This window comes from Sinohyriopsis cumingii, chromosome 18 (assembly GCF_028554795.1).
Source record: "Sinohyriopsis cumingii isolate HCF-2022 chromosome 18, ASM2855479v2, whole genome shotgun sequence".
In the NCBI taxonomy this organism is placed as follows: domain Eukaryota; kingdom Metazoa; phylum Mollusca; class Bivalvia; order Unionida; family Unionidae; genus Sinohyriopsis; species Sinohyriopsis cumingii.
In genome coordinates this window covers 10,130,810-10,144,296 of record NC_142978.1, presented here as the reverse complement: position 1 = coordinate 10,144,296, position 13,487 = coordinate 10,130,810, and positions in this window count along the sequence as shown.

Genomic DNA, 13,487 nt, shown 5'->3' with positions numbered 1-13,487 from the left:
TGCGGCCATCATTTGAAAAGGCTTTTGGTTGAGTTTTTTTTTATTTCGGACATAAATAACTTCACTTCCGTGTGAATGTTATCTTCTAGTATTGACTTACCGAATCCAAAATTCCGTAGAGTCACAAATATAAATTTCCGTTGATTCCTCCACGCGTCTCATGAAACTGCTGTGATACCTGTTAGAAAATCAAGCAATAACTGTTATAGTGATTTGTTTCAAATTGGAATAAATAGATGTTTGAGTTTCGTTTAAACAGACAATATGCATGTTTAATGCGATGAAAGACTTCGTCTTTACCAGTTATGCTTACGACGCTGTCGGTTTACTTCTCAAATTAACTGAAAATAGCTAAATTCAGTATGGTTATATATTCGATAATCTTACAAGATCTGATAGATTTTTTTTATACATGTTGAGATTCCAAATGAAATGACTGTCACCGGAAAAAGGTTGAGTAGTCATCTCGACTGGATTTAAGTAATATACATGTGGAACCTTTTTGTTTCCATGTTAGCTGTATATACTTCATTATTTTAATTATATAGTGAACGAGTAGTTTTCACATTTATTTATTCATCTACTTATATCTACATATACAGGCAATGAATTGAGTAATTGTTAGGTTGAATACTCGCGTGGCATATCTTACCTTTGCTAAGTTTCAGCACTGACCGGAACCAATTCCATTCATGTCAAATGATGTAAATCTTCCTCAATAGAGGTATAAAAGGAAACGAGAAAAGAGTGTGATCGGTTCTGAAACATTAAATATAGGTCTCTTTTGCGTGGTTAGTGTATCAATAACGTGGTATATTTTGTTGCAATGAATATAGTTTTATCTAAGGGCATATACCCTTGGGTTTCTTAATCACATACCCATTAAGCTTACACCTTTGATCTAGTTCTGGATAAATGTTCAGTTCATATGTCAGCATCCCATACCCAGACCGATATTTCTGAATGTATAGAATATATATTTACTCTCTTGATTTTGATTCCCATTTATACCGTATGTGCTGTATGCGACAATATGTGGAAATTACATATGAGTGTCATATAATACATGTAAAACAAACACACACGCGTTATAAATATGTCTTAGACTAATGAATTAAATAAATCGCTACTCAATATCAAAATAGTTCTTTCCAAAACATTATTCATGCGAAAAATGAAACCACTTTTTTTAAGTCCGATAAGTGCGATCTTAATTAAGTCACTTCATTTCATTATTCTGAGCTTCATTGAGTAAATATTATTAATTTATTCCTGTGTTAGAAATATGCACATGAGCTCTCTTTTGTGAAATGTACACAAATCCTTAAAGATTTGGCTCCATAAATATAATAACGTTTCTAATACATCTGTATTTTCTTTTGAATCATGCAATATATCATTGTGTTACTAGTCAAGGCTGTCAAATTGTCCAATAGTTTTAAATCTGTTATTCGTCAAGGCTGTCAAACCGTCCAACAGTTTTCAGGCTTCCATACTGTAAAATACTTTATTATTTGTTGCTTGTCACAGATATCAGCAGATATATATTATTTTACTTATAGCATTATTTTCATTTAAAATCAGGAATTGTGTATAACTCCATCTTTATGTACAATGATTAATTTTAATGGAAAACCAAGTAAACACCTTTGATTGTGTACAGTGTTGCTTAAGAGATGCACCATCACCAGTTTAACGTTTATATTTAGATTAGATAGGAACTATTCAAAATCACCATGCGTACAGAACTTGTATGCAAAATGCATGGCATAAGGCACCATTCCTTGATATGTGTCTGCGTTCCATGCACTTTCACAATTTAATTATCTATCATAAACCAATGGTTCTTAAGAGGCTAGTTTGGCAAATTTGTAATTGTATATTTTGCAGTAAAGACAAATGAGCAACGAAAATAAGATGAGAGCAGAATGTGTGCGAACGTGATTCCTCTAACAGTTTATGACGACACAGACGACAAATCTAAAATATAGGTCAAAGGTTGTTAGCTCTAAGATTCAAAGTCCGTGGGTTGAAAACCACACGGACGTGAAATGCTGCAGCTGTGGTGGGTTCCAGACTAAACAAAGATAAAATTCTGCTACTGCAGTTTTATCATAATGTTATTGTACATTGACTACCAACCAAATCCAAGAAAAGAAGTCAAACAAAAGATATACAGAGGGCGAGAGAAAAGGATAAAAAGAGACGTAGACAAAATGAAGAGTGACCTTTTCCTCCATTAAGAAAAAGTCCCCCTAGATGGTCAGCTGGTCTGTCTGAAAATTCTACCCCACGTTTGATGAAGATCTCTCTTATCGCTTCATAACCACAGAGGATAATCGTTGGACTGGGTCCTAGGTACAATTTGTAGATGTCGCCATATTCCTTTGTAGCCTTCTTAGCGATATTCTTATATCGGGGTCACTCTTCAACTCCCTTCCATTACCCACCAGAGGGATCCATGCTAGGAATTAAAGATTTCCGAGCAAAGAATGCTGAGAAAATTCAGGTGTTTAACCCAAAATATTCAATATTTTATTCTAGCAGGTTTAATATGTGAGACATATTTTGCTTTCATACAAGAATGGAAAACGAAATCACACATACTTATTTAGTGGCGTACTAGGCGTAAATGGCCGGGGTAGAACTTACAATATACGGTAACAATGGAATTCAAAATGATGTTTCGTTAGGCATAGCTTCAACTCTCTGTCAGGATATGGCTGTTTGCATAAGGAGTCGAAAAAAGTGTCCAACGCTAGATCAAAAATGCGACCGCCCCCGTGGCCTAAAGGTTACAGCGTCCGCCTCAGGTGCGACAGGTCGTGGGTTCTAACCCCGGCCGAGTGATATCAGAGATTTCTAAAAACGGTACTAACAGATGCAACATTAGGCGCTCAGCATTAAAATGTTACTATCAGAACTGGTCGGTCTAGTTAAGCAAACCTACAAGTAGCATGATGTCCCTCCCAGTCACATTATCCTTACGATAATGTGACTGGGTGGGACATCATGTTAGATGTCTGCAGTATTATGCCTCTTGTTAGTCATCACTATAAACTGCCACATTGCATACATCGTAGCTATATGACTGAAAAATTCTTAAAGCTACATAAATTCCAAATCACAATTTCAGTGGTGCAACTTGATGACATGCAGGTGTTGAACTAAACAATTATACAATTAAATGCCGGTACATATCGATGTAAATAGATGAATAACTACATAAGAACATAGTCTTATAATATAATGATCATATCGAAAAATGGCAAACAAAAGGTTTCACACCTATAGCACTTCAATCTGATCGAGATGATAACTCAGCCTATATATTCGCGACAGTCATCTCATTATGAATCTCAGTAGGTAGAAAACAATGTATCTGGTCTAAATTTAAAGACAATCGAAACCGAAGGTGTCATTGCTATCATAAAACGTTGTAAGCCTAACTGGAAAGACGAAATTTTTCACCGCATTCGTCATTGTTGTCGTATATATAAAAGAAACTCAAGCATATATTTATTCCATTCTAAAACAAACTACAATAACATTTATTTCTTGATTTGTGACAAGTATCACTGCAGTTTCGGGAAATACGTGGAGAAATGAAATTTATTGTTGTGACTCTTCGGAATTTCGGATTCGGTATGTCATCACTCGAAGATAAGATTTCCACAAGAGTGAAGTTATTTCTGTCCGAAATAGGAAAATTAAACCAATAGCCTTTCCAAATGATGGCCTCGTTAGAAACAATTGTTGAAAATGTTACTTCACATCTCGTTTTCGGTGGCCACTCCGGCAGGTCTAAAACAATAAGGAATGGCTTCAGTTCTTTTTTATAGTTCGTCATTGTTGGGTCTCTCGAGATATTCTGGCCCATATTAAGATTCATTCCAGCAGCTTTCTTTGAAGTCAGAAACATTACTCGAAAAATACATGTGTGAAATATTATGTGATTGAACGAAATCAGGAACTGGTGACGATGTTCGATGGTGGGAATATGGAGGATTTCGTGATTGCGTAATTGTTCTGCTGTAAGATCAAGAATGATGAATGCGAACGACAGAGGAAAGATGAATATTTTTACAAGTAAGGAAATATTTCAACCTTTCTCATCTAACTGTTATATTGTCACTACCAAAATACGAAAATTACCAAAATCAACTTAAAATCAATATTCTTTATATGGATTAATCCTTACCATCGAGAACGATGTGCATTAAGAACATGCGTTACTTATGATGAGGGATCCTTTTCACAAAAGCTTTTGTCTTTATGGATTATTGTGCTTGTAAGGAGCATTTTATTTTTTATTAAAAGATGCACGTTTTCAACAGAGAATCGTCTTTTACAATCGAGAGTCTTTCATAGGTGGAATATTCTCACATATAAACAGGCAAGCTTTTCTGGGAGGCAAGTTGCCCTTTATGAATCGGCCTATTTGTTTGTGAGGAACATTATTTTGTCTTAAATTCGTTTTTCGATCACATTAATGTTCGGAATACAATTCCATTTACTTCCCGAATCAATAATCCGATTGAGGTTTATGCCACTTCCGGAATAATTATGTATTGTTGACCAGGCGGCATTGTTATGCATATTTAATTTGTATTGTTCGTTGATTTTCTCCACGATTATATGTTATGTATGTCTGCATATTGCAACTGACCTTAGTCGAGAATCAAGTTCATAGTCTACCTGACTAGTGACATACATTTTGCAAACAAAATAATCCATGCCAATCTTTTTTATAGATTTAAATGTCATTATTATTGAAGGCAAATATGATTATTTTAAGCTGAGTCTGTGAAGTTATTTTTTTCACTTGGAAATGCATAAACTTTGAAAGATTTAAAATTGAAACTGAGCTACAACCAGGTTCTAGTATTTTATCTGAGATTTTTATATCAATCTTATTTACTTTATTCGTACCCACCTTAACATCCCGGTGACATTAATCTTATTGTTGTGTTCAGATTTTGGTTTTGGTGGTTTTATTTAATTGAATTATTCACTGGAATTACAAAGTGTTCATTAATAATAACTCAATATTCTGGAATTTGAGTGAATTCAGTCAAAAGAATTTTGGATTATATTATGACAGTTCCGCCGTTAATTGTAACTAAAAATTACTTCTGCTGCTAGCCAAGCATAGTGTTTACTTTCTCATCAACTTGTAAATATGTTCTGTTTTGCACACAAAGTCTTTTTATTGTATACGGATTGCTCCAGCACGTAAAACAACCCCACGCTAATATATCCCTTTTAGTCTCTGAGTTTGAGGACAACATGATCATTTGATATTCAATCTTTCTTCGGTAAAATTAGTTGGGTATCCCTTTGCAGATAGTATGCAGTATTTTAAAATTGTGGTTTTATCAATTTTTTTGTTTGTTTATGGAGTCCCAAATCTGACAGTTGTCAATAAAGAATATAGACTGGATCATGCATTTGATATTTTATCTACATTGCCCACCTTGAATTTGGTCATGTCTGATCTGATAATTGTGAGTGTATCCGTCAATTTGCTTCGATTAAACATCAACCCAGTTTCTGATTTCATACGAAGTGAAATATTTCCACATTCTATTATTTGTGATGCTATTAAACATCCATGCATTTTACATTTGATATGGAGTTTTCATTTCCCGTTTTGCAATCAATTATGCCGATCGATGTATATATGGATATATTTACAATTACGTATGCTAAAAAAGTCTGAAAACTTCATTTAATGGATTGCTTACGTCTGATATTGAATTTGAAATTTATTCACATGGTAAAACTAAGAAATATCCATAGAAAAATTACCTCTCATTAGGTCAAACTTAAAAGAACTGGGTCATTTTGCAATGAGTAGAAGGTTATTATTCTCAGTCGTATCGTCACTCTTGCATAGGTTTTATATTGGTCAATATCCTAATTTACACATGCCCTAGAATAAACGGTGCCCGAGGCGATGATCATCTTCCGATCCCCCTACCCTCTCACCCCTCCACACCTGTTCATATTGTCAGAGTTGAATAACTTATTACTAATTTTCTCTAAATCCGGCTCTGGCTCGATACACATGGTTAGTATTTTTCTTTCCCAATGGCAAACAATCGACTGTTGAAATTAAATACTACAACATAATGAACATGATGCAAAAAATACAATACGTATACTTACTTGTACCGGAACGCGACTATAATTTGGGTTCGGTTTTGTACAGGATTTCAGAATAAGGAACTCAGAACATAGATTGTAAAGTTGGAAATATTGCATCATTAGAACCATAATAACGTGTTTTTGATATGTTCGTAAACCGACTTTAAAACACTAACATGTATACGCTGGCATCAATAGAAGTCCCCTATTCCTAAATGAATGAATGAATGTGCACTGAATTGGTCTTAATATTCGGTGCTAATAGGAAATAGCAGTTAAACACGTAGACCTACATAATATAAAATAAACAGTGCAGTTTGAGATGAAGGCAAATTGTCTTATGCACTAATATTATCTGCGTGACACATGAGTGCCAATGTGTGTGTGTATGTGTTTGTGTGTGTGCGTGTGTGTGTGTGTGTGTGTTCCGGGGATTTGTAATATATACCTTGTAATCTGCATTTTGTTAATAAATACGAAATATAGACTTAGCCGTGCGATTTGCATCAAATCCGCTAATAGCGTTTCGCAGATATGAACGTTTCGAAATAATAAAGGCATATGGCATCCGTCCAGTGCAATATTTTGGATACGTTTTGATTATGAGGTTGAAGGAATGATTGACGTAAGTGAATGGTATTTTTGTCGCAATGATAAATAGTAGGGCACATTTAAACGGCTATTGTGATACGTTTTAATTATGAGGTAAAAGGAATTACAGTCTTAAGTGAATGGTATTTTTGTCGCAACGATGAATAGGGTAGGACACATTTAAACGGTTATTGTGATACGTTTCAGCAACACGAAAAATTTCACTTGGAATGATTTACAAAAGAGATGAATTTCGTATAACTTCTGAAAAGATAAATAAGCACTGTCATTGATATAATCTACATGCATTAAATATCAATTTACCTTTATTTAGAATAGTAGATCAAACAAGTGCATTATGTGCAATAATAGTATATTCAAAACTTTCAAGTATCGGTCGCCCGCTGCGAATTCCCAAAATATTAAAAACACTGTCTTAGAAGAGAGACAATATGCCATAAATCATAATGTTATAGCAACTGACATTTTATGTGAAATTATACACCTTTCGTATAATATTCTCTCGAAGATTTACTGTCACTTTAATTGATATTAATGTGATTATATATTCATGTCGTATACCCCGTAGTGTACTCCAGAGTTCTGATTTACTTTTTAAACAATATATATTTGGACTAATATCCTTACCACTTTATTTTAAAATATATATCTGGATTACATTTGTACCTTTTCATTTTAAATAATACTCAAAAATATAATCATAACACTTAATCTAAACATTGATTCTCTATTGGAATGTTACCATTTCCCATCCATATTATGCCCCATCAAGACAACGAGAGGGTACGTGGGTTTGTTCGTCTATGCTTCCATCCATCCATCCATCACATCGAAGATTTAGTTTGCGTTTAGATCACTTCAGGCATTCTGGTTTTGCACCAGTGTTCATGTAGGTACGTATATAGTTTGCCAAAGTATAACAAATTAACATATCAGTTTAAAAGTATAACAGTTCATCAATATTTGAATTATTGATTCTTATCTTGAGAATACATATTTTGCTGCAGTTATACGGTTGATTTACTTCTTGGTAATATTGTATAGTTGTCACCTCATTCAATATGTCTAAAGCTGATACACATGCATCGGTTCCCTTGCCTGCCTGCACTAAAGATACATAACCACATTTGAGGACTTTTATAGAAGTGCACGGTTTATCTCCCTTTACTGTGGGAAATAACCTCTCATAACGTAATTTTACTGCCAAAACATAACAATATAAATATGATCTTTTTAACACATAGGCGTTAGTGTAAACAAGGTAGTGTTTGGTTCACCACCTTTATTTTCAAATCATTTTCAACATTATCATCATCATCAAACCCGTAACTCAAGTGGTCGTTGGGGCACTACAGATGAGATCACCACCAATTATCTCCATCTTTCTATAATCTTCACTGCTCTTTCTATCCTACAAAGCCAATGCACATCCACTTTTTAATGTTGTCTTCCAATCTCTTTTTCTATCTGGATCTTCTTCTGCACCCTCTTACTGTAACTTACAAGACAGCATTTGCCAGTCTAGGTGACGGCAAGACACGACCGTACCAATTCAGATTGCATTTTGGAAACAGCGGTCAGGAGGTCTTCGTGTGGTTCAATGGTTCGTTGGATCTTTTTATTGGGTATGTGATCCATGTATGAGATCCCCAATAGGACATCATTTCCTAGGTTTAAATCCTGCTGTGAGCGTCTATGTTTCACAAGCATATAGAAAATTAGATATGACTATAGATCGCATCAGATTTATTATGGAGACAAGTGCAATGTTGATCTTCCATATTGGTCTCTACTTTCTTAGTGCTGCAGTTGTATGAGCAATCCTGGAAAGTAGTTCTGGTTTAGAGCCCAGAACATGATATTTATCTGAAGTATTTAAATCTTGTTTCCAGATTCTGCCCATTGATAACTAAATAATTTTAACTTAGCAACGTGTACATCTTGCCCGCACATAAATATTTGAAGCTAATTTAAGGGATGAAAATATTAGAGTAGAGATGGTCCAAACGTCACTCTTGCATGTGTTTGAAACTATAGACAGCTAAAATGTATACTAATTGTTTCTGGTTCTATAATACCGAAGAGAGATTTTCTTCACATTTCACTTCTCACATATTTTAGCAAAGTAATATGTCCCTATAACATAAACTTCTAAATTTTAAATCAGTTTGACAGTGCCATTTTAAACATACAAATATTGTATGACTACCAATTTCATTATTTCTTTACTTGACAACAAAACTACGCTCACTTAGTTGACTGTGAAAAGAACCTAAAGCACTGCACCGATGTACCATGAGAAGGCATTTTTTTATCATAATGGTTCACGTTCAGCATCCAGTTGGGTATAGATGAACGTTTCTGTTGCTATTGATTTGTTATCTCATCTTTCCACTTAACTTTCCTTTAATGCGGCATTTTGTAACAATTTTTCATACGTTTAACAGTCAGTGAAATAAATTAACGTAACAATTTGGGAGCTATCATACCTTTACATAATTATACACCCTTTTTCTGACCATTGCGTTATCGTAAATTGAGTAAAATGTTTTTCTATGTCAAAACTATAGTACTAAAATAAAAATGATCTGTCTCTTTTTCTGTCTCTCTCTGTATCTATCTACCTATACATCTATCAATCTATCTATCTATGTACCTATCTACCTATATATCTCTCGATCTATTTATATATATATATATATATATATATATATATATATATACCCTTTTGTACTATATGGTTGACCCAACAAAACAGTATGTTCAATTTACAAGTATGCATCTCTTAACATGTTTCTTCCTGTTACAAGAGTACGTCACCTATCATATACTTAACACTGACTTAAAATGTTGAGTGAATATCTACATTGTACTCAGAACAAAAACTCATTCGAATGCTTAGATTAATTGCATCGTCAGCAACGTTTTAATTTACAATATGACATCTGTAGCGTCTGCACATAAATTAAGGTGTAAAGAGTATTGTCATATTTGAAACTCAAACATTCTTCAGCCTTAGATAAATTAACGTTTACTGCTCGAACCCGCTTGTAAAGTAGATCGTCCACCAATGAGCAATTTTGTCAAACTTAACACGTTTACTCAGTTTAGTGACTAAATACCACATTTATCAACTTTCTCTTTGTCATTCTCGTCCTCGATATGCCCTATATACCCGTGCCTCATATATATATATATATATATATATATATATATATATATATATATATATATATATATATGCATGCATGCAATTAACTGATAACGAACAGAGCCAAACTAGTATCATCTAACTAGCCTGGGCGATTTCAACTGGAAATGAGTTTTTTCAAAGGTAAATGCTAAACATAGACAAGACAAACAAATATAAGATTTGCTTGTCTTATCTGTGTCTTGTATGGCCTTTGAAAAAGACTCACCAAGAGTCGAAAGCGCTCAAGCTAGTTAGATACTATTTGTGCACTGTTCGCAGTCAGTTTATTGCATTTATCTTAATCAATCCCTGACAAATGTGATCCCTTGCTGGATCCAGTGCAATTGAAAGGACTGTTATTCGCCATATGATTTGTATTCTTATGTGTCTGAAGCTATTTCATTAAAAAGACTTATTTCAGTTTTTATTTCTATCATTTTCTTTCTTGTATACAGAATATAAAAATAGAGTTTAAAGTTCTGATTTTGCTCACCATTCCATTAGGGCATGTGATATTATGGTGTGCTTGCTTCTTTTTTCATTTGTCAAGGGTTCATCAACAATTGATATTTGGGGTGGCGTGCATGTAACATTATATAATTTTGTTCTTATAATGCCACAGGTGTTTTGACGACACAATGAAAGTTTAGAATATGTACCCAACGAGAGAGATCTCATGCTATTTTGTACCTGTCAGTGTAGTAGATGATACGAAATTCAACCGGGTTATTTTTATTTTCATTTTAGACTCTCATTTGCGTAACCTTTGAATAAAAAATACTTCAATATACAAATGAGACATTGCACACTGTTTTCAATATATTAATTACCAGTTTTCAAGTAAATAATTGTACTTCACTGCCTAATGCAAGTACACGAATTATGTATATACTTAAAATGGCCACCAACAAGACAAAAGCCTCGTTAGTGCTACACCTCCTGAACGAATTTTCATATTAACAATGGACCTTGACTATGAACGTCTTACGATGTGTAATTGATCCTAAATGTAAATGCATTAACTCATCAGTGCATTAGAACTATCATGTAAGCCATCTTGAAATATGGTTAGCACTATTCCTCTTCAATCGATGATTGTACTGAAAAAGACTTTCAATGGTGTCCCTCATGACATCTAGTAATTCTGATATGACGCCTATTTTAATGATGTTATCGCTACTCATCCTGACTGTCATTACCAACATCGGATTAACACTAAATCTTTTCACTATAGAATGCTTCTCTAAAAGGAAATGGTACCTTGTTAGTTACCTCCCCTCCTGCGGAATATATACATGTAAACATGGTTTTTTACGAGTAACTTGTCTATGATATATAAATAGTCCTATGTGAATATCATATTCCTCTAACAAACAATATAGCCATTGCGTTGGTCGTCTTGACAATTGTGTTATCACTACGCCTTCTGAACGAATGTTCATATCAACGTCAAATTTTCACTAATAGGTTTGTATGATATCTAATTGGTCATAGGTGAATATGATGGTTGGCTGATATTCAGTATAGCAGAAATGGAGACCATTCTCAAAATATTAATATCACCATTTCAGCTGAGGAAATTGTTAAATCAACTTAAAGGTTTGTATTTATAGTGATGCTCTATTATTCAATATAACCTCCACCGCATCCATTTCCAAATAATGCTTTTTCTACTCCTCCTGAAGGAATGGTCGCGTCAGCATGGACTTCATTCTGAAAAGACTTCCGTCTTGTTGCTCTGATCTGACATTCCATATGGCCGTCAGAGCAAACAACTGGATATATTTTTTGTCGCACCAGCTGAATGGATAGTTATATCATATCATGTCTAAGTGGTTGTAACATTTTTGTATCGCTACTCCTCCTTAACAAATTATCATCTTTACAGTTATGTGTTCAATAATCGACTTCTTATTATTTCTGGTTGGACAATAATACAAATGGTAAATATAGATATCCAAAGAAGTCGCAAAGCGACCATCTTGACAACTGTATTATCCTCACGCCTTCTGAACAGTTAATTGTATTCAAATATCATGTTGATCCTACATGAAAATGGTACTAATTTGACCTCCATTTTCTTTTCTTATTGTTCATTGTACAAATGGTATCATCTCTACTTCTCGGGAATTAAACAGTTAGAGCTAGTGAGGTATTCAATAATATAAATATTGTGTTTATCTTGTTGGCCCTAAGGAAAAATGATGATGATCAATGGAAGACATTTCACAAATCTTCATTTAACTTCTCTTTGTCATGCTTCTGAATTAACATTTTTGTCCGTTATCTTTTGTATTTTCTCTTTCATGAAGAACAGTGGTATAAGTATAATCTGTCTTGGTGTTACTCATTTTCAAAAAACATAATTCAAGTATTCTTTCAATTTAGTTATGTTGCCTCTTTGTTGTGAAAACACATACATTATAGTTTATAAATCAATGTGCATGTAGGAACTGCATCTTAAAAAATCTTTTGAATGGAAATATAATTTATTAAACAATCATTTTTTCCAAATAAGTATTATGTCTCAGTAAAATGCATTCGTACATGAGCATTTAATTTCATTAATAGACGGCATGAACATTTGATCTCATTAATATACAACATCATGTCTGATCAGAAACCAACAAAAGACTAATTTTCTCTTTTATAACCCATGTTACGGCAAACGAAGAACAACTATTTTTTGCTCTTTAAATATTTCCTCTAAAAAAGTGAATCAACAATGAAAATCTGACAGATATTATTGAAACCAGAGCCTGTTATCTTTCACAAGCCTCATTTTTCAATACACTATATATGTATTTTGAGAAACTAATATTCTACTTATATCAATAATTCGGCTTAGATTTTTCCAAAAAAAGATTCCTGTAATGTCATTTGAGTTGCACGCGGTGTATTGTTATGTGTGCGTAAAAAAAATGTCAAACTCAGTTAAGTTTTATTATTTCTAGGCTTGCAAGTGTATCGAAATTTTAAGGTTTGCTTTAAGTTTAAATCAAATTGAGAAACAGTAATATTCACGATAGGAAACAAACCTTTTCATTCAACAGTATGTGATACATTAGGACACACGAAGCAGAAGAATATACAGTATTTTAAGGCAATGGAAAAAACGATAATTAAAACATTGTATAGATTGTACAGAAAATGTTATCATAAGCACAATTACGAATAAGAAAGGAAAATAAAAAGATAAAGAGATTGAGAAGCATAATTAGACAAAACATCTAATTAAGCCTCATAATAATTTGCGGTTTCTTTCAATCAAGCTCAAAGTGATTAAATCATTGTAAATTTCATTATTGTCATATGTATACCTTTCACGATTGTATGATCTGATTTCGTCAAAAAAGACTGGTCTACAAACATTTAGAAGCCGTCTGCTTCAGAGATAAAATACATTATTTATTATGGATTTCGATGTGCTAAATTTAAATATTACAATTAAAACAACTTATTGGCTACTGTTTCCAAGATATTTATGGTTTTACATTTTACGTCCACGCGTAATGTGTGGATAATAGAGTTT